A 27,276-nucleotide genomic window follows, 5' to 3' on the forward strand; every position below is an offset into this window, starting at 1 on the left:
AGCGATAATAATCTGTCAGACAGATGAGGAAAGAGGAGGATGCCTGGCAATCATGGAAACTGGAGAAGTCACGCACTGAGCTTCAGGTTTTGGAGATTCGGATGCACCATGCCCTCCAGTTGAGACAGTAGATCTGGAACTGAGTCCAGAATCCATGGTTTCCGAATCAAATGAGGCCACAGGAAGGGAAACCAAACTTATTGAGGCCAGAAGAGGGCAATGAGGATTATTGAGTTATCCGTCCTTTTGGTTTTCTTCAGGAACTGTAAAATGAAAGGAATTGGAGGAAAGGCATAAAGCAGACCGGGAGGCCAAGCGTGGAGAAGAGCATCTCTGGGTGACTCCCCTTGAGGGGGAATTAGGGCAAAGTAACTTCTGCACTTGTTGTTTAGAGGAGAGGCAAAGAGATTGCAGCAAGGTTGGCCCCAGTGATGAAAGTTATTGTTCACCACTGCTGGGTTGAGAGACCACTCATGGGTCAAGAGAATAGTTCTGCTAAATTTGTCCGCTATCATGTTGGAACTCCCCAGAATGTGCACTGCTATAAGAAAGTGGTTAGAAGAAATCAACCACTGACAAACTGACAAACTCTGAGTGCTTCTTGACACAGCGGTTAAGATTTGGTTCCCCCTTGTTTGTTTATGTACCAGACTACTAACATGCTGTCAGTCTAAATTGCTACTTCTCCTAGAGGGAGGACATCTTGGAATGCTTGCTAACAGCACTGCCCTCATCTCTAGTACACTGATGCGCAAGTTGGTCTCCAATTGGGACCACGTGCCTTGGACTGTCCTTCCCAGATAATGCCCCCCACCCAGTCTCGGAGGCATCTGTGGTCACTGTGGCTTGGGGCTGGGGGAGAATGAAAGGACGACCCACAAGAATCTGGCTGGAGTGTAGCCACCACAACAAGTTGTGCTTGCAATGATTGGTAATCAGAATTAGTTGACGCATTGGCTGGTAAATGAGAGACCATTGGGACTCTAGTAGCCATTGTAACATTCAAATGTGATATCTCGCCAAGGGGACTAGAGTGATTGCTGCTGCCATGGAGCCTAAGGTTTGAAGAACTAATTTTGCTGAAACTTGAAATTGTGTAGCAATTAACCGACCTGAGATCTTATGCATTGTAGACTTTCTGAAGGATGAGATGCAATTCCTGAGGCAGTGTTTAAGTGGAGTGGTGAGGGGCCAGTCATCGAGATATGGAAATACTCAAAACCCTTGCAGTTATAAATAAGCTGCTACCACTGCCATGCATTTGGTAAAAACCCTGGGGGCTGTGGTGAGTCCAAATGGCAATGGTCTGAACCCGAAATGATTGGCTCCCAGCTGGAAGTGCAAAAACCTCCTGGAGCTCTTTTCCATTTTTATGCGGTAATAAGCTTTTTGGAGGTCGTTTTCCAGGAATGAAAGTATCAACTGAACCATGACCATCCAGAATTTGGTTTGTTGAACTGCCTTGTTGAATTGGCTGAGATCCAACATGGGTCTCCAGTCCCCTGTTTTTTTGGGTACTAAAAAGAATCTTGAGTAAAATCTGGATCCTTTCTGGTCTGGTGGGACTTTCTGGATGACTCTGTTGCTTAGAAGTTTTTGAATTTCTAAAACTGCTGCTTCCCTGAGACTGGGTGGTACGTCTGGGAGTTTTTTCAGGGGCTTTGGAGGTTGTGCTAGAGGAATTTGGTAAACTCTGGATATGATTCCCTGCACCCATTTGTCCATTGTTAACATCTGCTAGGCAGACTGGTGCAGAGAAAGTCATCTCCCGACTGCCTCCAGAGGTGGGCAATCGGGCACCTATTCAGGGGTACTGGAAGGAAGCTCTAGAAAAGGTCTCTCTGGATCCCTGATTCTGCGGTCAATTTCTGCCTCTAGGGTGGTGTTTTCCATTGCTTCCCCCTCTGCTCTGGGTCAAGTCTTTGCCTCGTGAATCCTGGAAAGGCCCTTTGGACTTTTTAATCCATAGTCTCCCACTTCTCTGGTTCCTAGAATACGGTCTCTGGGGAGTGGAGAAAGTCATGCCAGTGGCAGTAAGGGTCTTAACATCCTTTTCAGATCTGGCTAGGGTATCTTTTACCTTGGAACCAAACAGGGAAGATACGTCAAATGCAGTGTTGATGAATGATGCTTTAAATGGCTCCACAAATTAGCACAAGCGCATCCAAGAATGCCTTCAAATGGCTATGCCTGAGCCACCTGCCCTAGTCATCCCTTCAGCTACATGGGCAACAAGCCTCATGGAGGAGTTAGAAACTGATTCTAGGGTTGCAAGCTGAGAAGTAACTTTATCTCGTACTCCTTCAGCCACTGCTCCTTCGAGGGTATCCGAGCGCTCCTTGATCAGATCCCTCTGCAGTTGTGTAAAATGCACCATATAATTCAAGGACCTTAGAGCAAAGGTCAATGAAGCATAAACATGCTTCCCAAATCTATCCAAAGTCCTAGACTCCTTCTTAGGAGGATGGATAGTAGGACTTTCCTTGGCAAGTTCCTTTCTGGTGGCTGCCGCTACCACCATGGTGTCAATGGATATTCCTTTGGCCCAATGTGGCTCCTCTTTAGGGGCTGATAATACTTGATCAGGTCTCTTAGGGACTGGCTCTATGGTGTCGGGCATCTTCCACACCCACTGAGCAATCAATTTAATGAGATTGTCAGTGGGTGGAGAGATCAAAAAAGTAGAGGGTTGAGCAGGAAAAGCATCCAGGTATACTGATTCCTCTGAGAAAGGTTGGGAGGAGGACCACCCACCCATCTGATTCAGGATTTCTAGGATGTCCCTGAAGGAAACATCATTGGGGGTGACCTGGGGGAACCTTCCCCTTCATCAAAATCAGTATCTTCAGTGAAAGACTCCTCCGGGGAGTCTAAGTGCTTCCTCTTGCACTTTCTTTTTACATTGACTTCCTCGGGGGGATGATCCAGGGAAGTATCCAAAGAAGAAACTACCAAGGTAGGTGTTACCTGAGACTTCTGTGCTCTCTGTCCCGAGGATGAGACTGATGGTAGCTCAGGTCAAGGGGATACTGAAATCTGTCTTGACAGGGATGGCACAGACTATGAGTCTCCAATAGACAATGCCATTTCCATAATCTGGAAGGCTGGCCCACTACAAGGGGTGGGAGCCCAGAACCGAAATAGACTCTTTCGGAACCGGGGTCACACCCCACACTGAGGAAGCTGCCTCTGGAGCAGAAGCCTGGGTAGACACTGCAAAGGCCGAGGCACTGAGAGAAATAGATGGTTTTGAAGGAACCAAAATGGTACCATGCATCTCGGACCCGGCCAGAAAGTCTCGACCCAGGGAGGTCTCTGGAGCTGAAAGCTCGGAGCTACTCAAGGTGGTCCTCAGAACCAGAGATGAAGATACTACTGGAACCGAGACAGTCAGAGCCAGGAGAGTCAGGATCAAGGGCTCCAAAGGCTCAGCAAGAGTTGGAGGATATGAGAGTGTCATACGATGAACGGTTCTGACATCGGTGTGGCTCAGAATCCCCTCACCACCAGTAGCTGATCCCCTCTGAGAGACTCTTAGTAGAATGAACAGATGCAGTGGAAGGAGATTTTGGAGGTCTCACTTCCACAAAAGGAGTGTCTTTAAATGGGTCCACAGATGGGAAGTAGTTGTTTTTGGGAGCGGAGGCAGGCCCAATTGCTTCAGTACCGATATATCAGTAGGTACCGAAGAAGAAGCTGTCAGCTCTGAAGCCAATTTAGTGGTAGTAGCAATAGTCAGAGTAGACAAATCCTCTGGTGCAGATGAACTCTTCATTACCGAGGAAGGTCTAGCAATTTTTCTTTATGGTAACAAAGAATTTGGAAATGAGGAAGGCCTTTTCTTTGAGGTGGGAGAAGAAAAGGAAGATGATGAAGTGCCAGCTTTCTCTCTGGACTCAGAAATGGCCTAGTCAAATCCAGTTTTAAGTAGTCCTTTTAATATTAATTTGTTTTTTCTTTCTGTTAAAGTATGGGTAGAAAACCCGTGACAAATCGCACAGTTCTCCTGCAAATGCATCTTGCCAAGGCAATACATTTTGCTCTCATATTTCTTGCACCTTTTAAATCCGGAGGTGCCCTTACAGGATTTAGAAGGAGAACGTTTCTCCTGTTGTTCAGCCATAACAGGATCAAGCAGTCACACAACAAAGAAATATAGATAAAGCAAGATTTTTTCTTTAATAGAAAGTAGAAAGAAAAAAATAGGAGCGATTGTATGACAGACTACCTTTAAAGGTAAATAGCAGAAATGAAAGGGTATTGGACAGTCTACCAACGGTAGAGGGGAGACAGAAACCGGCTACAATATGAAGAGAGAGGAGCGGGCAGAAATACAAGGAGTTATGAAGAAGAAATCTTAGAAATAAAGTGTCAAAAAATCAGAAATTACTCACAAACTAAGCCAAGGCTCAAGAGAGTGAATGAACATGTCTGGTCTGCGAAGTGGCAAATGAGATCTGGGGTAATCTCTGTGAGGAGTTTGGACAGTGCAAGCTGAATTAAACAGCTGTCAAGGATGGAGTGAAGACTGACAACATCAGATCATTTGTTTACTGTGAAAGTCTGATTGGGCAGAAATCCCTTTCCAGCAGAGGCTTGGGGAGAAAAGCTTCAAGAAAACAATGCTAATATACAGTAGAATGAGGCAAAGCTACAGAACTGTATACAATGTTTTTGACAGAAACACGTATAGAGAAGTTACTCAGAAATATTAAAACCCATAATTTGTAATAAATTTGCCACAAAATTCAGAAATGCAGCCTGCATTACTTTAAATTATCCAAGTGTGCCGGTAGCAGCCAGGGCCAGATCCAGCATTAAGTGACCCAAACAGCTGACTAGGGCCAAATGTTAGCTGAGGGGTGCCTATAAATGCAAAAAAAAAAAAAAAAAAAGTTTCACAACTCCCTGATTGCCCAGGTCAGCTGCATCTCTTGTTGTTTCTGATGAGCAAAAGATCCAGGAAGTCTCCTATCACTGTATCAAAGGTACAATGAGAGAACACTCCTGGATCTAAACAGTAAATGTGTGATCTTTTTTTGAAAACTTGAACACCCAGGAAATGAGTCTTCCAGGTGAGCTCAATATAATAAATATTTGCTTTTATGCATTTTTTGATCCAAGCAATGTGGAGCTATAAACAAAAAAATAAATGCTACATTTGGAATAAATGCCAAAGCAGTGTAGAGCTACAGCAGGTCAACACTACATTTGGAATAAATCACTATTACAAAGCTTTTCTGGAGCTACATTATAAGAAACATTAAAGCGATGGTTCTTTTGGAATCAGTGTGGAACTATATTGCAAGAATGCAAATGTAAGGTGTTGGTGTGTGTGTGTGTGTGTGTGTGTGTGTGTGTGTAAATATATACGCATTTCTGTATTCCACAATTTAAATATCCTGTGTTTTCTGATTTCCTCTACCAGAGGAGTAGCATTTGCAATCTTGATAATGCCTTTTTTATATAGCTCTCTACACTGCAGAACACACAGGATGAGATAGAAAATGCTCCACTGCTTTTATCTGTCCATCTGTATGAGAACGTTATTCTGTTACTGCAGTATAGAGTTCAGCAGTTGCCATGTAGAACAATCTCTAATGCCTTGATTTGTCTCATGCGTCAGTGCACATGGTCCCTCTGTACTTCTGGATGCACAGGCTGTCATGTTGTATGTGCTATCTTGATGCAGCTTGCCTGTGAACAGAACCTGTGGCATACTGAACTCATGTACAGTGTGCCATACATTCCAGTCCATGGCCAAAGGACTGTGTGCTGCCAGATGTGCAACTTTGTTTTTTGAAACATATTTCTCCCCAGGCCTCCGCTGAAAATTGGCTTTGTTCCAAGTCGGACTTTCCCGGTTAACAAATGTTAAATAAATAAATAAATAATTTCTGCGGCTTAGATCTAGTGACTGATTCCAGTTCCCCATTCCCACAGGACGAGGTACTTTGTCTTTCAAATGTACTTCATTATAAAGAATGTTTTTCATTCTGAGTCTTACAAATTCTGTGCTTCATGCTGTACCAAGCTGAAATGATGTTACACAATTTTTTTAAGAATTTTTTAACAAGTGTCCATGATAAATGATATAGAATCATGTTTACTCATCAAAAGAAGATTTGCTTACTATATGGAAAGCTATTAACCTTGCTGGTAACTTCCTAGCTGAAGTAGTTAGTGGGTGTTTAGCAGGTAATCCACATTTTGATGATTTATTCCACATTGTGAGCTGTAGTGTTACACATTTTGGAAGAAGAAGGTCGAAAGCTGTAAGATCTACAGATGCCATGATTGGTGAAATGCTGCAAATAAAGGTGGGGAGACCAATTTAAAGCAATAATAGTGACTCAGTGTAATCTTCACAAAAGTCAGTAGAACAAATGCAATGTCTCAAGCTGTATAAATGGACATATTTATATTGAATGGTTGTACAGAAATGCTTCTATGAACAATTAGTTTTTTTACATCTTTATTAAAATTCTTGACACTGTATACAATTTTCAAAATGACCCAAAAAATCATGAGTCGATAAGGATCCAAACTGTTTATAAAAATGCAAGCCACTGATTAGTGTGTCAAGGGAAGGGAAGTTTATTTTTGCTCATGTTAACTCTGTTTTCAGTGTGAGAATTTTTTGTTTTATTTATTTATATTTGTCAATGTTTTACTGTAAAGTTTGAAAAAGTTTTGAATTAAATCCAAATTTTTATGATCAGTGTAAAAGTAAGGAAGAAAATACTGTTTTATGGTAACTGAGTTGTGTTTTAAGGTAGTTGGGAAAAGACAGCCAAGTAATAGGACAATGGTATGGCCTGGGACCCCTGTCCATTACCCTTCCTAGGGCCCCATTTGACAATGATCAAGCTCTGGCAGCAACCAATACCTGGAAAGGCTTGACACTGTACTGCATTATGGGGCAGGGCAATTTTACTCAGCAGGCAATCCTACTGTCTGCTGGTCATAGTTCATCTGCTACCACAGATGGAACAACCTGTGCAGATCGGTTTGCACTTAGCAGTCAACGATAGCTTTATAGACTGTGTAACTGCTTAAATTTAATAAGTTAATAAATTTGCCAGATAGTACTATGAGCTTCAAATAAGAAACTTTATTAAAATATCTTCACCATATAGCAAAGAGAGTTGAGCTATTTTAATAAAGCATTTTTCATGGTCTGGCAAGATCATTTCTGTTGTAGTACTTTTCTCATTTCTTACAGGCCTGTTTGGTACATTTTGTGTGTATATGTGAATGTACACATACGTGCACTTGCATACGTGATGATAGACACTTTAAAGAGATGAGCCTCTTGGGGGTTTACTTTATATAGGTGCACTTTTTACATTTCCTATAGTTCTGTGTGTGTGTGTGTGTGTGTGTGTGTGTGTGTGTGTGTGTGTGTGTGTGTGTGTGTGTGTGTGTGTGTCTGTGTGTGTGTGTGTGTGTGTGCATCAGTGTTTGCGGGTTAGGGTAGATAATTACTGCTCTGCCTATGTAATGTTGTCAGTTGTGTGTGTGTGTGTGTGTGTGTGTGTGTGTGTGTGTGTGTGTGTGTGTGCGTGTGTGTCTGTCTGTCTGTTTGAAGTTATAGTCACCTTTACTTCAATTCAGGGAGGTGAGCAAGTATACTTTTGTAGGGTGCACTCCTTGTGCATGTACTTTTACACTCCCGTATAGAGTTGGAGTAAGGGAAGTAAACCAGTATGCCTTTGTTGGGGCCACTCCATGCACCTGTACATCTGTAACCTGTACACATTCCCTGCTATTAAAATATCTAAACTGTCATGTAGTTTTACCTGAGAGATTTTTAGTTTCGGAATGAGGACCCTTTAAAGTTTACCACTGCAATCTCTACTACTGATAACACTGATAACATAATTCTGTTGATGTATGTAGACTATATATATATATATATATATATATATGTATATATATACACACACACATACATATTTGAATGACGCATGCAATAATTACACGTAACACTTGGATGGTATGTACTTCAGTATGTCAAAACATAATGAAAGAATTGCACCTTTTCACTTCACTGCAAAAACCTACATTAGTTGGCATATAATACCACAGGACACTGCATTCACAGACTAGTAATAAGAAATATACATTATTACATGTACTTGGACTATGCAAAGAAAGACCATACAATGCAATGCTGATCTCCCAGGGAGCATCTTCTGCTTTCATTATGCATACACAAAGCAGCAATGCAACCTTCACATATTGTGTGCTAGGAAGATTAGTGCAAAGTCTGTCTGCATGCTTTACAGTATGACATGGGCTTGACTCTATATTTACTAATAGTATTTACTAATGGGTCAGTATTACGGGGGTAATTTACGAGTATACTATAAGAGTTGTGGTGGTACTGCATGTTTTGACACAAGCTGTTATTGTTACCGAAATATACATGTGACTGTGTCATTGTGTCACAAGATATAGCACTGACCTCCCCATTCTTTCATCATGTACTTCTAGGTTCCATGTTTTGATATAAACCTATATGTGTGTGCGTGTGTGTGTGTGTGTGTGTGTGTGTGTGTGTGTGTGTGTGTGTGTGTGTGTGTGTGTGTGTGTGTGTGTGTGTGTGTGTGTGTGTCAAGTTTTATGAGCTCTCTGCTTTTCCTGTTTTGATGTCAGCTGTAACTTACTTGCATCAGAGTTTGATACATTTTCCTGCGCATGCATTATGCACATGTGTACGTATTGATGTTATGATCATTCACTCAACTCCAAATATAGTACACTTTGATTTCTTCACCGGACCTTAACAGATGGAAAAACTGCAGATACTCTAAAACCATGAAGATCAGCAGAAATGAGATGCAGAATGAAGATGAGAAAAGTGCTTGTCTAATGACATTTCATTGAACTCGAACCTTAGTCTTCTTATGGCCACTTAATACATACTACGTCAAATGTTCCACAGATCTTTCAACAAACAAGTAAACAGTTAATAGCCTATTGTTCTTCTTGATGAAAACATCCTTCTGTTTTTCCTTGTAACAAGATCTGCACATCTAGTGTTCACATTATTTATGCAATTCTAATAAATGGGGCAATGTGTTCAGAGGGGACTGTTATGCTGAAAAAGCACTGCATAAAAAATAATGTCAGCTGTTAGGTCATTTGAAGTTTATAGGCCACGAGCCAACCAGATAATGATTTGTTAGCTCATTACTCTAAATGTGGGTAAACACGTGGATCCACGTGCTCTGGGAGAGACAGCAGCTTTCTTTTTCCCTCGGTATTACAAACATTAGACACAAATGCAAATGAAACAAATGGATTGTTCTGTGATTTGTGCTGTGATATATGATTTCCAAGTGTGCTCCCTGTTTAGGTTGCATAATTTTGAGGCACCAGTCCAAAACCACACTAAGCCTACCCCCTTCCCCATCCAGCAAGAATTTACATAGATTTTATAGTACTTATTATGAATATACTTCTAAAAGAAAGTAAAGCTATTAAAGGTTTGCAAGTCATTCCTATCTTCTGCCCTACCACACCCATAGAGACAGGAAAGTCTAAATTTGACAAAGCTTACTAAGGCACTAGACCACTAGTCATGGATAAAACAAAAAAAAGGTGCCTGAGCCTGTTTCATCTGACTTGCTTTGTATATAGCAGTGAAGTCCACTAAATAATTAATAATGGAGATACATTTCACCCACTTTGCCCTTACATTTGCTTCTGTTCTTGATTTTCAGTTATTGTGTAAACTTGTATGAGTGACGTATCATTGCATTTGATCATTTTTATCCTCTGTCACCCTGAAAAAGTGTTTTGGTACCGATTTTTAAGAATAAGGGTGATGTGCAGAGCTGTAGTAACTACAGAGGGATTAAATTGATCAGTCACAGCATGAAGTTATGGGAAAGAGTAGTGGAAGCTAGGTTAAGAAGGGGCGTGATGATTAGTGATCAGCAGTATGGTTTCATGCCGGGAAAGAGCACTACAGAGGCGATGTTTGCTCTGAGAGTGTTGATGGAGAAGTACAGAGAAGGGCAGAAGGAGTTGCATTGTGTTTTTGTAGGCTTAGAGAAAGCATATAACAGGGTGCCTAGAGAGGAGTTGTGGTATTGTATGAGGAAGTCGGGAGTGTCAGAGAAATATGTAAGAGTGGTACAGGATGTGTACGAGGGTAGTGTGACAGTGGTGAGGTCTGCGGTGGGAGTGATGGATGCATTTAAGGTGGAGGTGGGATTACATCGAGGATCAGCTCTGAGCCCTTTCTTATTTGCAATGGTGATGGACAGGTTGACAGACGAGATCAGATAGGAGTCCCCGTGGACTATGATGTTTGCAGATGACATTGTGATCTGTAGTGAGAGTAGGGAACAGGTGGAAGAGACCCTGGAGAGACATAGATATGCTCTAGAGAGAAGAGGAATGAAGGTCAGCAGGACTAAGACAGAACATATGTGTGTGAATGTGAGGGAGGATAGAGGAATGGTGAGGATGCAAGGAGAAGAGGTGGCGAAGGTGGATGAATTTAAATACTTGGGATCAATAGTTCAGAGTAACGGTGAGTGTGGAAGAGAGGCGAAGAAAAGAGTACAGGCAGGATGGAGTGGGTGGAGAAGAGTGTCAGGAGTGATTTGTGACAGACGAGTACCAGTAAGAGTGAAAGGGAAGGTCTACAAGAAGGTAGTGAGACCAGCTATGTTATATGGGTTGGACAGTGGCACTGACAAAAAGGCAGGAGTTAGAGCTGGATGTGGCAGAGTTAAAGATGTTAAGATTTGCAATGGATGTGACAAGGGTGGACAGGATTAGGAATAAGTATATTAAAGGATCAGCCCAGGTTAGAAGGTTTGGAGACAAAGCCAGAGAGGCAAGAGTATGTTGGTTTGGACATGTGCTGAGGAGGGATGCTGAGTATATTGGAAAATGATGCTAAGAATGAAGCTACCAGGTAACAGGAAAAGAGGGAGGCCTAAGGTAAGGTTTATGAATGTGGTTAGACAGGACATGCAGGTGGTTGGTGTGACACAGCAAGATGTAGAGGACAGGAAGAAATGGAAACAGATGATCCGCTATGGTGACCCCTAACGGGAACAGCCGAAAGAAGATGATGGTGACCCTGTATTTATATTTAGCAGTGTTCCTTTGGCAAAAAAGCAGCTATAAGATAAAAAGGCTATCTTTTTTGTCTGCCCTTTCAAGTGAAGCCATCATAATAATTTACACCCTTGTTTCCTTTCTGCTGTGTGCCACCTGAATATAAACATTCAGTATCATCTGCCTTTCTTAGTCATCAGTTTGTTTAATAGATGCCTCACATATTGTCTGTGGAATGAGCTTGAGAGTGGCTCTAGGACCAATGTATCTGTGCAGGGTTGACTACTGCTCTACAAACTGTCCTTTTACTTTCAGTATGAAGACTCCATTTACTAAAAGTTTAAAATCTTATTTGTACCCAAGTACAAGTCTAACCAACAGAGCTGGAAGTACAGAGTCAAACAATCCAATACTGAATGGCTTTTAATAGGAATGTCAGTATGAAATTAACATGTCAGAGAAGCTTATACAGAGTAAAAGCAGAATATTTTTAACAAGTAACTGACTTTATTAACCTATTTAACATCAGTGTTTTTGGTGGGGAGCATCCTGCTGCCACTCCCCAGAGTACAGCTAACATATATCCCTGATAGTAGAAAACCCACATGACTGTAACAATTTTGTAGTGCAATAGCTTGAGATAGTCATTAGAAAAAGACAAATCAGTTAAGGTCTTCTACAGAGGAGAAACAATATTAACACCCCCTACTTCACTTAAGATTGGGTATGTGACTAGGCAGTTAAATGTGCTCGTTCTGACCAGCAAACAACAGCAGCAGAATTACAGATTTGTTTCTGCCTACTATCAGTGCTGGTTAATATGTCCCTGACTTTCTGTACCATGAAATAGTGTGTTACGGCCATTCTTGCAGAACTCACTAACTGCTTTACAGCTTCAAAGCCAGCAAAATACTTAGCACTTTTTTTCTGTAACTAGTAGTACATGGGGCAGATAAAGCTTGATGCACTATACAGAATTATGATTGGGTCTCTCTCATAACCCAGTATTTTATGTTCTTGAATTTCTTGATCTCCATGTCTCAAACAGAAAACACATAATAAGACAGCTATAATCAGCAACTCACTCATAATCCTCTATGTTAGCTACTCCCTATAGATATGACGGCTACTGACAGCCCCAAATTAGGCAAGTGCAGTAGCACTGAACGATGACACATGCATTCATGATTTCTACAAGGGACATATTTTGAGAGCTGTTCGGATTAAAACAAAACTTTCATAAAGGATTTAGTTTCACCCCCACCAAAAAAAAAAAAAAAAGAGTTAAATGAATGATCACAGTGTGAAGAGCTCTGTCATACTCACCTTTGCTCATTTAAGTTTACTACCTAGGACACTTTTTTTCTCCTGTTATTTCTTTTTAAGAACAGACAGAAACATCATGGAACCTAGTCATTCAAACATGTCTTAACCATAGGCTGTCCTATCACTAGTACCACTAGTACAGTAACCCCACAAATACACTGTAAATCAGTGCAGATACAGTTACACAATAATTACCTGGTTGTTTACTCAGTTTTTCAGATCCAGGACAAAATGTCTAATCCTGGCATGGTTGTGAAGTATAATACATAGCTTTCTCATTCACATATAACATGTGTCACATGTATGAAAGTTTTCACTGTGTATCCAAGCTTGGACATCAGTCAAGATGACATGGATGGTGTACAAACTGCAGCACCTTCTCTGTCTGGACAGCTGCCCTCCTTGGTGCATACCTTTAGCACTGGTTTGCATAACAGCTTCTCCCACGGGTACAACTGAGACTCTTCTAACAGTTACATTTACCAAGAAGCAGTGTCAGTCTATGAAACCCCAGACACATCAGACCAAGTCACCATGCTCTGGCATCCAGCACCCAGTCAGATGTCAAAAGTGGTAGTAGGGGAATTATGGGTAGGCAGCATCCCTGCCATACTGCTGTCTTTATAGAAGGGAAGAACTGACATGTAAAACAGAAAGGTCCTTCTGTTTCATGGCACTGGAGGTAAGATTATTTCTTTCTTTGCACTTGCCATCTACAGTAAACACTCAGTTAACTGGCACCCATGAGACTTGGTAGATGCCAGATAACTGTAGTTTCTGGTTGCTTGAGAGTTTCTATTAAAAATAGACCTGACTAATACTGCACCCTATACTACTTGTTTGGTTTGACTTGTTCTCAGATTGGGGAGAGAGGAAATGTATTCCTATCTTCCTTTTTAAAACTCTAAACCTCAAAAAACATAAGGCATGTTTCTGTGTGTGTGTTGGTGGGGGGGGGACAGAAAGTGCAACATATGAAAATTTGCTTGAGAGTGCTGGTTAACTGAGAGTTTACTGTACTTGTTCTGAGTGCTGGTTAACTGACAGTTTACTGTACAGTTCTGTATTTCTCATTGGCACACATGTACGACTAAAATTACTGCAAGATTTGCCAGAGTCGAACTCCAGTTGCTAATTCAGAAGATCCAGCTTTGAACAATACAATGGATTTTGGAGCTAGGGTTTGAATCATGCAATTTTGCTTTTTGTCTAGGACATTTTAAGCTAATGGACATTTATATATCTACATTTTATACACTTATTTATAAATTTCTTAGCCAGGAAAGTACTCGGTTACAAAGACCATTTTCAGGCATGACCTAGGCCACGACGTATTTAACAAAAAGAAAATCATTATCATAAAAGCTTACAAAAAAAATTAATACAAGTTTGCATGTATAACACAAAGTAACAAAAGGCAACAAACATTGCATAGTATGTATAATATATAGACAGACAGGTAGAGGTATTTTTAAGTATCAAAAAAAGAAATCTCTTTGCACTAAGGTACTCTGCCAAAACACAATATCAGGTGGATAGTGAGGTTAGGGGCAGACAAGCCACCAGGCATTAATGCTGTTGTACCTTTAAAACACATCCTGAAGAAAAGGAGGGTAAAATACTGAAATGTGATAGGATGTTGGTTATTTTAAATGTGGTATCCTCAGTCTGTTCTGTTATCTGATGAAGGGCATATGTCCTGAAAGCACTTATTTTAACTGTGATTTTATTGAATAAATGTTTTACTGGCTCTACGTGGAGTTCTCTGCCTTATTGTTGTTTTTTGAGGACTGATATTTTTAAGTATGGAACACATACACACACACACACACACACATATACATACATATATATATATATATATATATATATATATATATATATATATATATATAAATTATATATCAGAGCACTGCATTATGTTGAGTGTGTGTGTTCGACAGCTGTTTAGTCGACTACATATGCTTGATTAAGCATCTGATTGGCAGGTTAACAGGTTGCATAATCACACATTTCTCAGTATTGGGGAATACCTTACCCTGTGTTTGTGCGATCTCAGAGTAAGCATATATATATATATATATATATTTATAGTAGCAGGGGTTGAGGGGGGGAGTAGCCACTCACATGGAATGCAGGGTTACTTGCCCACCTGCAAAAAGCAATGTTTTTATGTGTTTTTAACAAATAAGATTGTGCATGGGTCAAAGCTGTTTCTTGATGGATGTGGACTATTGTGTCAAGTTCCGAGTTTTTGACCTTATGCATTCAACATTTTACAGTTGACTTTGGGAGTTTTCATTGACATATATATTGACAGACAGAAAGACATAGGTTTACATTCTTTAGTCAGAATTCAGAGAATGTTGACTGCTGCTTTTGGTGTCACAGATCATTGCATACATTGCTGTCACAGATCATTGCATACATTGTTGGTCCATTGCCGGAGTTATCAAAAGAACAATGCTGAGTGTTGTTTTTAGTAAAGAACTGCATGTGTGATAGCACTATGTATGGCTGATCGTGTGTGTGTGTGTGTGTGTGTGTGTGTGTGTGTGTGTGTGTGTGCGCGTGTGTGTGTGTGTGAGTGAGACTGTTTGCAGGTTAGGGTTAGGGAAAGGGCTAGGGAAGATTATAGATCTAGAGTAATGTGTCCATGTGCCCTATTTAGCGACTCTGGTAGAGAAAGGTTTTTAGTATTGCAATTTGTAGGGCTGAGGTTAGGGCTAGCACATACGAATAGCATAAGAAGAAGAGTGAGGATAGAGTAGGTTATGAATGTGAAAGAGTAGAATAAGGGGGTATAGCATAGTAGTTAAAGCTAAAAAAGAAAAAGTTAGCTAACAATGATTGAATAAGTCAATGACACATGCAGGAGCATAATGCTGCCCCTAAACAGCCTGAAGTTCATAGGATTTGTTTAAGGTGAGGACAGTAGTGATTACTCAATAGTGTACAAGTCAAATGTATTCAGTAAGAAAGAGGCTCTTCCTTCTACTGGGAGCCATTTGATTTTGCTCACTGTAAGATACTGATATTAATTGTAGCAGCTAAGAGAAATGAATGTTAATATCTTTCTTTTCTGACCTATGGCAAAAATCCATGTTTTGTGGGGAATGTAACACAATCAGTAGGAGAGAGAATTCCAATTTAGGCAAAAGAACATTAACAGCAATGACTCATCTAGCTTACCTTGTCAAAAGGTGGGGTATTTTTACATCACTTTGAGTTGTGTGAGAATGTTATGTGACTGCATTTCAGCAAGTGGATGAAATGAACTGTCCAGATTTTTGCAGACTGTCGAGATTTTTGCCTCACATTTTTTGGTCTGTTCCTCATAACATTTTAGTAGTTTTCTGGTAAATTATTGGCAAATCATTGACGACTGAAGCCAGAAAATAATGACAGACATTTGAGTTTCAGACTTCATACCCATTTGAAAATTCACACTAAAAGGAATCCTGTTATTCTATCAACTTTCTAAATCTGCAAGGGCAATATTTAAAAAGTGTCCCTATTTTTGGACCTTTGTCTCCCTGGCTTTGTCCAGATTTCTTGCTCTATGAAGTTGAGAAGTATGTCTTTAAGAATTAGGCCAAGCTATCTTTGCTGAAACTCTAACGGCAATGCCTACAGAACCTAATCTTCTACTAGCATCAAATAACATTACAGCATAATGTTGGTGCATAGTGTTAATTTATCCATGTATATCCAGTTCTGCAGTATCTTAAAAGTACTTTGCAGTGATTCAGAGCTTTTTGTTTGTGATGTTGATGCTTTTGTGACCAATCGCATCAGCATAAATAATAATGTCCAAGTTGGGTAGCTCCCAAGGGAGGTCTTTAATAACTGGAGTGAAAAACAGTGAACCAAGGACCAAATGGTGGGAACACCTATATTAGTGATCAAAGGGGTTGCATTAGGTGTTGAGTTACAAAAACAAAGATGCCACATCTGACTGCCTGTACAACTGAGTACTATTACAACCAATAGTCAGCAATGACATCTGTCTCAGAAGTAAATAACTATCCTAGTTTTCTTTTGTATGCTTAAAGCTTATTTAAACATCAGCAGTTCATGAATGCTCAACCAGGATAATGAATGCGCTGCTGATGGGAAAGTATTAATTATCCTTCAAAACTATTATAAAATACTCACATTCACATATATTTCCCCTTAGAGGCTCCTTTTTAAACAATTATGAATAGCTATACTCATTAAAGTCTCACTGCAGCTGTACACCTCAGGAATTACACAGTTTGCACTGCAGCTGTACTCCTCTGTCAGGAATCACACTGTTTGCACTGCAGCTGTACTCCTCTGCCAGGAATCACATGGTTTGCACTGCAGCTGTACACCTTTGTCAGGAATCACACAGTTTGCACTGCAGCTGTACTCCTCTGCCAGGAATCATATGGTTTGCACTGCAGCTCTACACCTCAGTTAAGAATCACACAGTTTGCACTGAAGCTGTACTCCTCTTTCAGGAATCACATGGTTTGCACTGCAGCTGTACACCTTTGTCAGGAATCACATGATTTGCACTGCAGCTGTACCCCTCTGCCAGGAATCACACAGCTGTAGCCCTCTGTCAGGAATCACACTGTTTGCACTGCAGCTGTATACCTCTGTCAGGAATCACACAGTTTGCACTGTAGCTGTAAGCCTCTGTCAGGAATCACACAGTCTGCACTGCAGCTGTACACCTCTGTCAGAAATCCCACAGTTTGCACTGCAGCTGTACTCCTCTGTCAGGAACAGAATCACATGGTTTGGCACCTCAGCTGTACACCTTTGTCAGGAATCACATGGTTTGCACTGCAGCTGTACACCTCTGTCAGAAATCACATGGTTTGCACTGCAGCATTACACAAGGAGCTGGATCCTGATCAAATGTCCCAATACTTGGCTCTTTCTCCCCAGTTGCCATAAACACTGCTCAAACCTCTCAGTTTACATACTATTTTTTTCTTTACTTCTACAACAATTATGGATATTTGGATTTAATTTAAAACTATTTCAAATTGTATATCACAAACACAGATAGCCATTTGCTAAACAAACAATGCATTCTCAGAATAAAAACAGACATAGCATGAACAGTAAAGTTCTCTGCCTTTGAAACTGCATTGAAACCCATACAGTCAAAGAAAATCCTTCTGGCCAGTGGCAGAATAAGCTTACATTTGGGCTGTTTTTAAACAATAGGCTCCTTGCACACATTTTGAGGACCATGCATACCTGCATGTGTTCTTTGATTTACCATCCAGATTGTATTAAATGATATTCCTTGCATAATACAGCACTACTTGTTAGATTGTGTTTTAAATTTGTAGATTCAAATATGGTTTCTGGCAAACAATGAAACAAAACATATTAACCAATAAGGACAGAACTACCATTTTCAGAACATTTCAACTATAAAAGGCCACTCAAACTTCATTACAATCCACCAATATCAGTCGATATGCACAGTCTCTACAGAAGTAAACGTCATCTAAACAATTCCACATTAAAGAGATCTGTAACTAGTGAAGATGTTGCTGCTGGCAAACTTTACATTTCAGTGTTTCATCTACAAATTCAGTGCCTGCTGCCTTTGAAGAGTAAATTGCCTATGTTACAAAAAAAAATGGCAAGCTGGTAATATTGCAATAGGGAATGTATGGCAAACTTACAAGAGGTTCATAGTTACTAAGCATCTCATCCAAAGGAGGACACTCTAAAGAAAACAGCATTCCCTCCAATCTAAATACATCAAGTATCTGCAATCTATCTACATGGTGTGGGAGTAGAACCCGGTGCTTTCTATACGAAAGGCAAGCATATTATCTATTGTGCTGCTAACACTACTTTCAAATTTTATAACACAGACACTGATGGCCATTTGCTAAAGAAAACACTCACACAATGAAAACAAACATAGCAAAAGCAAAAGTAAAACATCTCTTCCCTTGAAATTCACAATTTCTTGAAAATGCACTGAAGATCAATTCCTTGAAAAATGCATTGACTCTCATAATTCCTTGAAAAATGAGCAGAAACTCACAATTCAATGAGTTGGTGTAGGGAACTCAGGTTCTTGTCTCCTGTACCCAAGGTAGAGGGCTTGAGCTTGAGCAAGTTAACTAACTAACCTATCATCCCTACCTAGGGCATTACACACATGCCTTACTAAAGGAAGATGGAATGAATGTCTTATTTGAAGGAACCTGGACCCAAGTTTAAATTCTGTGCATGGAATAGATGAAACAGGAATGTTTAAAAATAGTGTGTGTTGACGGACACAGAAAAGCAGCAGGAATGTAGATGCACATGTGTACATTCAGATGTAGGGTGTGTTCTTAAAGAAGAATGCTGTTAAAAAAAGCAAACATGTACGTTTATTTTTTTTTAATTACAGATTAAATGTTGTGGCAGCCCCCTGGTCAGGGGGCCCTAGGCAATTGCCTAGGTCGCCTAGTGCTGGATCCGGCTTTGTGTTCACCTCTGTCAGGAATCACAGTTTGTACTGCAGCTGTATACCTCCATGAGGGATCCTACAGTCTGCAATAAAGATGTACACCTACATCAAGAAGCACAAAGTTTGCACTGCAGCTGTATATCTCTGTCAGGACTCATACAGTTTACACTGTAGCTCTATACCTCAGTCAGGAAACCCACCATTTGCACTACAACTGTACTTCTCAGTCAGAAATCATACAGTTTGCACTGTAACTGCAGCTGTATCTCCCTGTCAGGAATCATACAGTTTGCACTGTTTTTCTATACCTCTGTCAGGAAACCCATAGTTTGCACTACAACTGTACTCCTCTGTCAGGCATCATACAATTAGCACTGCAGCTGTACACCCACATCAGAAATCTGACAGTTTGCACCGCAGAAGTATACCTCTGTCAGGAAATTTTGCACTGCAGGTGTAAATCAAGAATCCTGCAGTTTGCACGATGTTGTTTAAATTTGGCTCAAAGCTCTCCTCAGATAATTTTACTTATGAGTTGTTCTTGAATGCCACCCTGCCATAAGCACTACACCAAGTCCATCTCCAGTTTGTTGTGTAAACTGATAATATAATGACATTTTTTAAACAAGCTAGCCTTCTTAGCACAGTTGCTTATTTTCAGTAATGACTTAGAAACAATATCTAGTTAAGCAACTTCCACAAAGTCACACACAGTAGACCAAAAATGACTGAATGAATCAAACAGGGGGAACCTCATTAGAAGCTCACAACATCAGTGTGCTGTATTGAACTACAATGTGGTTGTGCTGACAGAGGGAGACCAAAAGGTCCATCGTCTTTCCACCAACCTACTGTAGCTACTCCTACCGTATTGTAACCCCAAGCTGTATCTCCTGTAGCAGCCTTTCCATTTTCACGAATCTCTCTACAAAATATTTTCTCAAACTAGAAGATATCACTATGTGCCAGAGCTCACAAACTTGCTGAGTCAGGCTTACAACATAACTTAAGATATTCAGTGTCCCTGTGCCAGATTCAGGCTTTTAGTTTTTGATGACTCCTCTACCGAATTTAAATATTTTCCTTGTACAAAAATGTGAGAGCATAGGATGATTTGCTTTCTACCTGGGCACCTATACACATATTTCCATCTCTAATGGGATGCATTCTTCCTATTTAGATGTTACAGCAGGTGCTTCTTGGCACCGATGCTTGGGCAATTCTTTAAAATGTTTGTAAACAACACGAGGAAGCAGTGCTCTAGCTCATATTTGGTATAGTGTGCCACACCACTGGAAGTGCCATTTTGTATAGTAAGTATCGGAAAAACTTCTTCACAGTTTTAGAAACATCCAGGTCTACTTATCAAGTCTGTTGTTAATCTTCATCACCAGTAAAGTAAAATCTGTGGTATTAAAAACTAAAAGCTCCCTGGTAACATGCCAACAGGTAGTCCTGATTTAAGCCATTGACGCATCTAACTTTGAAGAGTTTGCTGGTATTATCTTGAAATGTTTACTGATCAAGAACTCAGATTTAATCAGCACATCAACTCTGCTTTAAAATGACATACCAACACCCTATTTTGCTATACATGGACAAAACATCTTTTTACTACTGAGACTCATAGCATGTTTCACACTCCTGAAAAAATAATTTGGATTAATGTTTTATGTCAGCTTGTCCTATTTTCTAAGGAACTGAAAAAGGCACAGGACTGTACATTTAGATTTTCTACTAAAGATGTACCTCAAAAGATCAGAAATATCAGATGATATGTAAGCGCACTCAGCTTAACTTACTAACAAGAATCAAGCAGCACATCATCCATCGGTCCATAAGCACGTTTCAAGTCTCTTGTTCTTCTATCAGCAATAATCTGTAGAGATATACATCATACCAGGCTCAATATTTCAAAGGTGGCCTCCATTTTGGGGTTCTGAAATCCAAGAATCTATGAACCTAAAAATAAATGTTGAGCTTGATGGGAATCCTTTATATACAAATTAAAAACTATCATCAGGGCCGCCTTTTACATGAGAAATTACTTAGGCATTCTAGCAAGTGCTTTGTAGTGTAGGGAATATCCTTATTATGGTCAGAAAACCAATAGATAATACCCTTATTACAGTGAAGTTTTGATGTAGCAATCTCCCAATGGCTACCATATTACAAAAGGGGTCATAAATAAGAACCTCTCAATAATAAACTTCAAAAGCAGTCATGCACTCAATTTAGTATGCAATATCTTAAATGCTCTGTTCTCATTGGCTGGAGTCAATGCAGCATTCAGTTGCTAAGAGCATAATTAACTTTGTTCCTTTCTCTTTCTTGTGTTTTTTCCTTCTTTGTTAAAAATGCATGCAATCCAACTGATAGTAATAAGCAATAATTCATCCCTGTTACCGTCTCCCTTTCTTCCATGTTTCTTACTTGGCAATCTAATACAAGCTTCAAATAGTCTAAAGGGGATACAGTAAAAAAAATTAATAAACAAGTAAATTTAAAACTCTAACTCAGGCAGGCCATAAGGCACTATGAAATGCACAAGTAACAACCTGATAGTTCATAGTGCTTTACTGCCTCGTGAGTCTGCGATTTGTGCTTAGTATTATATACTACATAGTATTGGTGACTAGGCCATCAATAATAAGGTGTGTTTGTTATTTTTTCCGTAAATGGATTTCACAAATTCACCTTCTGAGCTTTAACCAAGACTGAATTCACTGAAATTGATTTCTTATACGTGCATAGTTAAGTACTTGGCCAGCTGCCCTTGTGGGCCATTTTAAGCCTAGACAATTTCCTTTTTTTGTGCTCGAAATAACTTATCCCATTTAGTTACAGATTGTTCTTACCCATCCCATGATCAATAATTATATATTAACCTCTAATGAGAATAACTTGGGTCATTCCATAGATAATATGAGGAGACCCATACATGGGATAAAGCATTTAGGAGCTGCTTCTGATCATTAGTAGCACAGGGGGCAGACCTGGGGAAAAGTTTCCATTGTCCTTCATAGATCTAAGCTGTGCTTGAATATGGATAGGTGGAACTTTGTGTTATATGGATGGTTAGTCTGTTCCACAGCATCAGATAACATCTTGAGATCATTAAGATAGCATCTTGACCAGAATACACAGAGGATTATGATCAGGTTTCAAATTGTAACCAACTTATTATGTGTTTGAAATATGGATGCCAATAAATTCACTATGAGAGCAAATATCAAGAGATGAATCTTGGATTCCACATCAAGAACACATAATAGAGGGTTTATGATAGGAGGCCTGATCATAATTCTTTGTGGTGTATGGAGCTTTACCTGCTTCCATGTACTGCCAGTTACAGGAAAAAAATGTGTAGGACCGTGAAGTGTTTCACCAGTTTTGAAAGCCAGTACAGAACATAGCAAGTGCTGTCAAACAGCAGCAGCATATCTCTCAACCTCTTTGCTTAAGACATCTGGACAAATCAAAAAGTACGGGGGGACAAAGGATCAAAATAATTTTACACTTTTATTAAATATCAGTGTAATTCACTTAAAAAGTTAACAAAACAACAGGTTTTGCCCTGATGAGCATTTACTAAACAAGAAGAACCATGAAAGTCTGTTTGGCACTACTGACTGAATTTAATACTCAGGGATTTACCAGAAAATCAAACATTTTGCAATGGACAGAGCAAAAATATGAGGCAAAATCCATGCTGTTCTACATAATCACAAACAGCTGAAATGTGCAGCAGGCAGAAAGAAAGTGCTACTCCAGCAGGAGGTAAAACAGATTTTAAAAGCCATTAGACACGTCTTTCTGACCCACTTTTTTGTTCTAACAGCTTTAAAAAATGTTTTAACCTTCTGCTGCTGTTAATTGCCAGTTGACATCATCCACTGTTAGTCCCAAACATGAGATGCTTTCTTAGCAGTACTCAGGATGTATCCCTCAGCACTGCTGAGATCAGGTCTTGTACAATGGAGGTGTTTAACAAGTTTATCTTTTTCCAGAATTCAGCTTGTCATCGTTGCACTCCATGTACTACAAACTGGTTGTGATCAGTGATCCAATTATAATCCTTAATGTTATTCACTGACTACATAATTTAAAACAAGGAAAGTTAATGCTATTATCTTGAGCTGTTTGGATGTATATGGGTTAAGTTTTGCAAAGTGATTATCTCTGAGTGGACGTATTCCATTATTTAATACTACTACCTGGATCCTATGGAGTGTGCCTTTCTGTATAATGTAGGAGCCTTGTGTATTATGTACTAAGCATATTATAAAAGTGTTTTCCGGATATGACTGTTAATGCCATGCACTCCTGTACATGTAATAGACCATACAGTGGTAATTGTTTACATAAGGACACACCAGGATGTATAGTAGCAAGTGTTACCCCTGGTGTGATGCAGCTGAGATGCAGCTGCAGGAAGACTGCCAACCACTGAAAGGGAGGTTTATTCAGAGAGGGATTTTTTTCCATGACCAGGTACACCTCTCAACTGTCCCTGGTTTTGTCTCATTTTTGCACTATCTCTCTATGACTTTTTGGATTTTCTAATCAGTATGTCAGACATTATAATTATAATTCATACCTAGTATTATTTAATAAGTCATATTCATGTGAAGCCTGATGATCTTGAGGAAATGACAGAATAAGAAGACAGTCTGCATAATGGCCACCTGGGAGGCTGCCCCCACCACCACCACTGCACCCTTCCACAATAAGATCACAAGGCACTTAAAATTATGTTACTAATAGTTGATTTTGTCAATGTGGCAGGGGTTGCAGATGGGCTAACAGACAGCTTCCTTACTGGATGAAGGTAGTCTTCTCTTACTGTTAGACTATGCCGGACATTAACTCTTCATATTTTTTATTGTTACAGAATGCATGTTGATGTAAAAAACTTGCTGTTCTTTTAACTTATTAACTGAATTAGAGGATAACCATTTGAAAGGTCAGGACCAACATAAGCAAGTCCTGTAATATGGAGATTGAACAGCTGAAAATATGGACTGGCATATACCAAGTCCAAGATGGCCATTTATCAGAATATTCCCTTTTCTCAGAGGTACTGTGATCTTTTTGTTAGTATATATAAGTTCAGGGGGTGGGGTGGGGGGTGCCCCCTGAAAAAAAAGAAGTTTAAAAGAAAAGAGCAATGTTTGAGAGTCGCTCAGCTCCTGGATTTTCTGTCTTTTTTTTTTTTTGGTGTGTTAGCACTTGATGTTACAAGTGCTAATATTTCAATAGGGACCTGATTTAGTGTGGCATGGAAAAACTGTCCCTGATTTTGGTCTTTTGCCCACCACTCCCCTTTTCAGGAGAAAAGGTTAACCTTCAAAACAGAGCCAGCACACTTAAAAAGCAACCACATCAGGATGCCAATCAAGTCGGTACTGCCCACACCAACAAGAAATACAATGGCGTGTCCTAATGTAAACAATCTCGCACATATTCAGTTTATAAAAATTAGCATTCCACAAGTGTATTCTATATGCATAATCACATAGGCAATAATGTTAGTGTATGCAATCTAATAATCGTTCTTTTGGACTGTGCATTTTAGTTCACAGTGGTTAAGCTTCACTACATTGTAAACAGTACAGCTCAATGAAACAAACTGCTAAAAGTCTTTAAAGCAAACTGTGATTTTTTTTTCTCTGGGAATCAATGAAAAATATCTAGCTGGACATGTAGAAAAAGATATATATATATATATATATATATATATATATAGAGAGAGAGAGAGAGAGATATATATATATATATATATATATATATATATATATATATATATATATATATATATATATTTATAAAATGTATAGAACTAAATAAGCAAGTAAAACAGATAAAAGTAAAATCAAATAAAATATGACTAGATTCTTTATTTTGCAAGCCAGTTTTGAGGCTACTGCTGAATTATGACATGGCTGCTTTTCCTACTAAAGGGCTCATTGTAAATGATTAGCTGACTTAAATAAAAGATCTATGGCACCAGGGTTACCCAAACCTATTTTGGGGAATTCTGTGTTATGTAGGCATTCTAGTTATAGTTGTAGGTTATGGGTGGCTTAATGAAATAATTTTGCAAGGGATAAGGATGTTTTGTATTATTATGGACAACCAGACACATTATGAATATGGTGAAATATAGCAATAACCCATGGCTGGATGTGGGTAATGTTGGATTTACCCATGGTTGGTGTGGTTTGGTCATGAGGGCGAAGCCCTTTGCCCGAATGACCAAAGCCCACTGTGGGTAAATCCAGCATTACTCACACTCAGCCATGGGTTATTTTTATTATACAACGACATTGTTTAATTAAAAAGTTACTTACTTTTCTTAAATAATGTCTTTGTATAATGGTGCAGTGGTACTCTTCCACTTTTTCTCCCATATTGTGGGGCTTTCTTGATGCACTGTGCATGCGTATGAGACATGAGTGTTCCGACACTTACGCAGTACATCAATGCTTTGCAAAGAAAGCAACGGAGAAAGGAAGATCTCTGTTGCTTTTTTTTTAATTAAAAAGAAAACTGAAATCCAGAGTTATTCAGACATAAGAGAGTGACAGGGAAGAGAAAATACAAGGATAAATACCTGATTTTTCTTGCATTTTCTCTGTCCAGTCTCTCACATTCCTGTTCAGATTTCAAAGTTTATTTCATTTTTTTTTAATTAAGAACACTGGAAAGCTCCATAGCATATATTAATAGAAGAAAGTCTGGGTGACCAGACTTTTTTCTATTAGAATATGTTAAATTTTGCAACAAGCAAGCTGCTTGGGCTGACCAATCAGTGTGAACGCTTTTTAATGTTAATGGCCAGTCACTGTATAATAGTCATTTAAGTATGGGATACACAACAATTAAACCTGTACCTTGTAGATGTCTTGGTTACGAGCAAAATAACTACTAAAACATTCAACGCAAACCAATGCTGGAAATGAAGGAATAAATAATAACTGTCTAGATGATTTACCATGAAACTAATCATCAAATACAGAAGACAAAGAATGTTAATTAGGAAAGGAGTAAGTAGGTAACACAATGAAACAAGGGGTATGCAGAGGGCAGAAGCAAAGGAATCAGTACAGTAACACAAGCTGCAGAAGGCAGTAGATAACAATATATTTCTTAAACTAAAATGACAAAAGAGAAACTATAAAGTGGTAAACCTGTAAACTAAGTTTCAAAGGATATCATTTGAGGGACCGAAACAGGTGATTCTGGGAAGAAACAAGGGAGGATAGCATATATAAAAAACATGGCAAAATAAAGGTCAACACTTTAAGCAAAGCAAAAATTCTAATTAAGAGATAATTCAGCAATATAAGTTTTGGCTGCAGTGAAACCTAGAATATTTAATGCATGAAGTTTGAGGTAAGTTGCAGTAGCAATAAGAAATAATGACTTGTTTAAACACGGGAATTAAATATTCTTTTGGGTTAGGAAAAGCATAAAGTTAATGATTTTGACAGAGGCATGATATGAAAGAAATATTAGAAACGAAAAAAAATTGGAGAAATGCCATCCTGGTGCACTAACATATAACACTAAAAATCAGAAATGATGAAACAATTAGTTAAACACATTTTAGAATACTAAACTATCTGAGCTTTCAGATTAACTGAAGCCCTTCATCAGGAGTTCATTTCCTGATTTAAATTATGATGATAGGTTCATGATAGCCTGAAAGCTCAAATAGCTTTATTGAAAAATATGCCTGTAAATGGAAAGTATCTTATTACCTCTGCATTCCAGAGTTGGAAAGGATTCTTTTTCATGTTTTGGAGAAAAGACAGCAAACAGGGAATGACATGCAAATATTTAGTGTACTTTTCTACACAGCACTTGTGACTGTGATCCAACAATTAAGGTACTTTGCAGAACAGAAGGACTAAAGGGTGAATCCAGATCTCAGCAGATGGTAAAAGACAGAAATTAATGCATGAATGAATAAATAAATAAATTCATAAATATCATAAAATAAGCTATTTGACAGTCATGACTTCCAAGAGATTAATTTGAAAAGAAAGCACTGTAGAGACGGCTGTCTAATTATATGTCTGTATTTTCATTATACAGTAGTGACATAAATGTTGGCTTGATGTCTATGAAGGGTGTGATGACAGTGCACTGGCTCAGCAATCAAGGAGCCTCAATCCTCACCACTAACACCTGTGAGGGGTGTCCATATAGGGAAAGGATAATAAATACAAACACAGTAAAGTGCAATTTCCCTTAAGAGCATATGGAGATCACAGTCAGTCTGGGGCTGGTTTCTCCCTTTCTCTCCAGGTCCCCAATGAGACTCCCCACTGGCACAGTTATAGGGTCCAGATCTCAGCCTAGTGGGCAAGCTAAAACCTTCAGCACCCTCTCTG

This window comes from Protopterus annectens, chromosome 1.part2 (assembly GCF_019279795.1).
Source record: "Protopterus annectens isolate FY-2018-M chromosome 1.part2, PAN1.0, whole genome shotgun sequence".
NCBI lineage: Eukaryota > Metazoa > Chordata > Ceratodontiformes > Protopteridae > Protopterus > Protopterus annectens.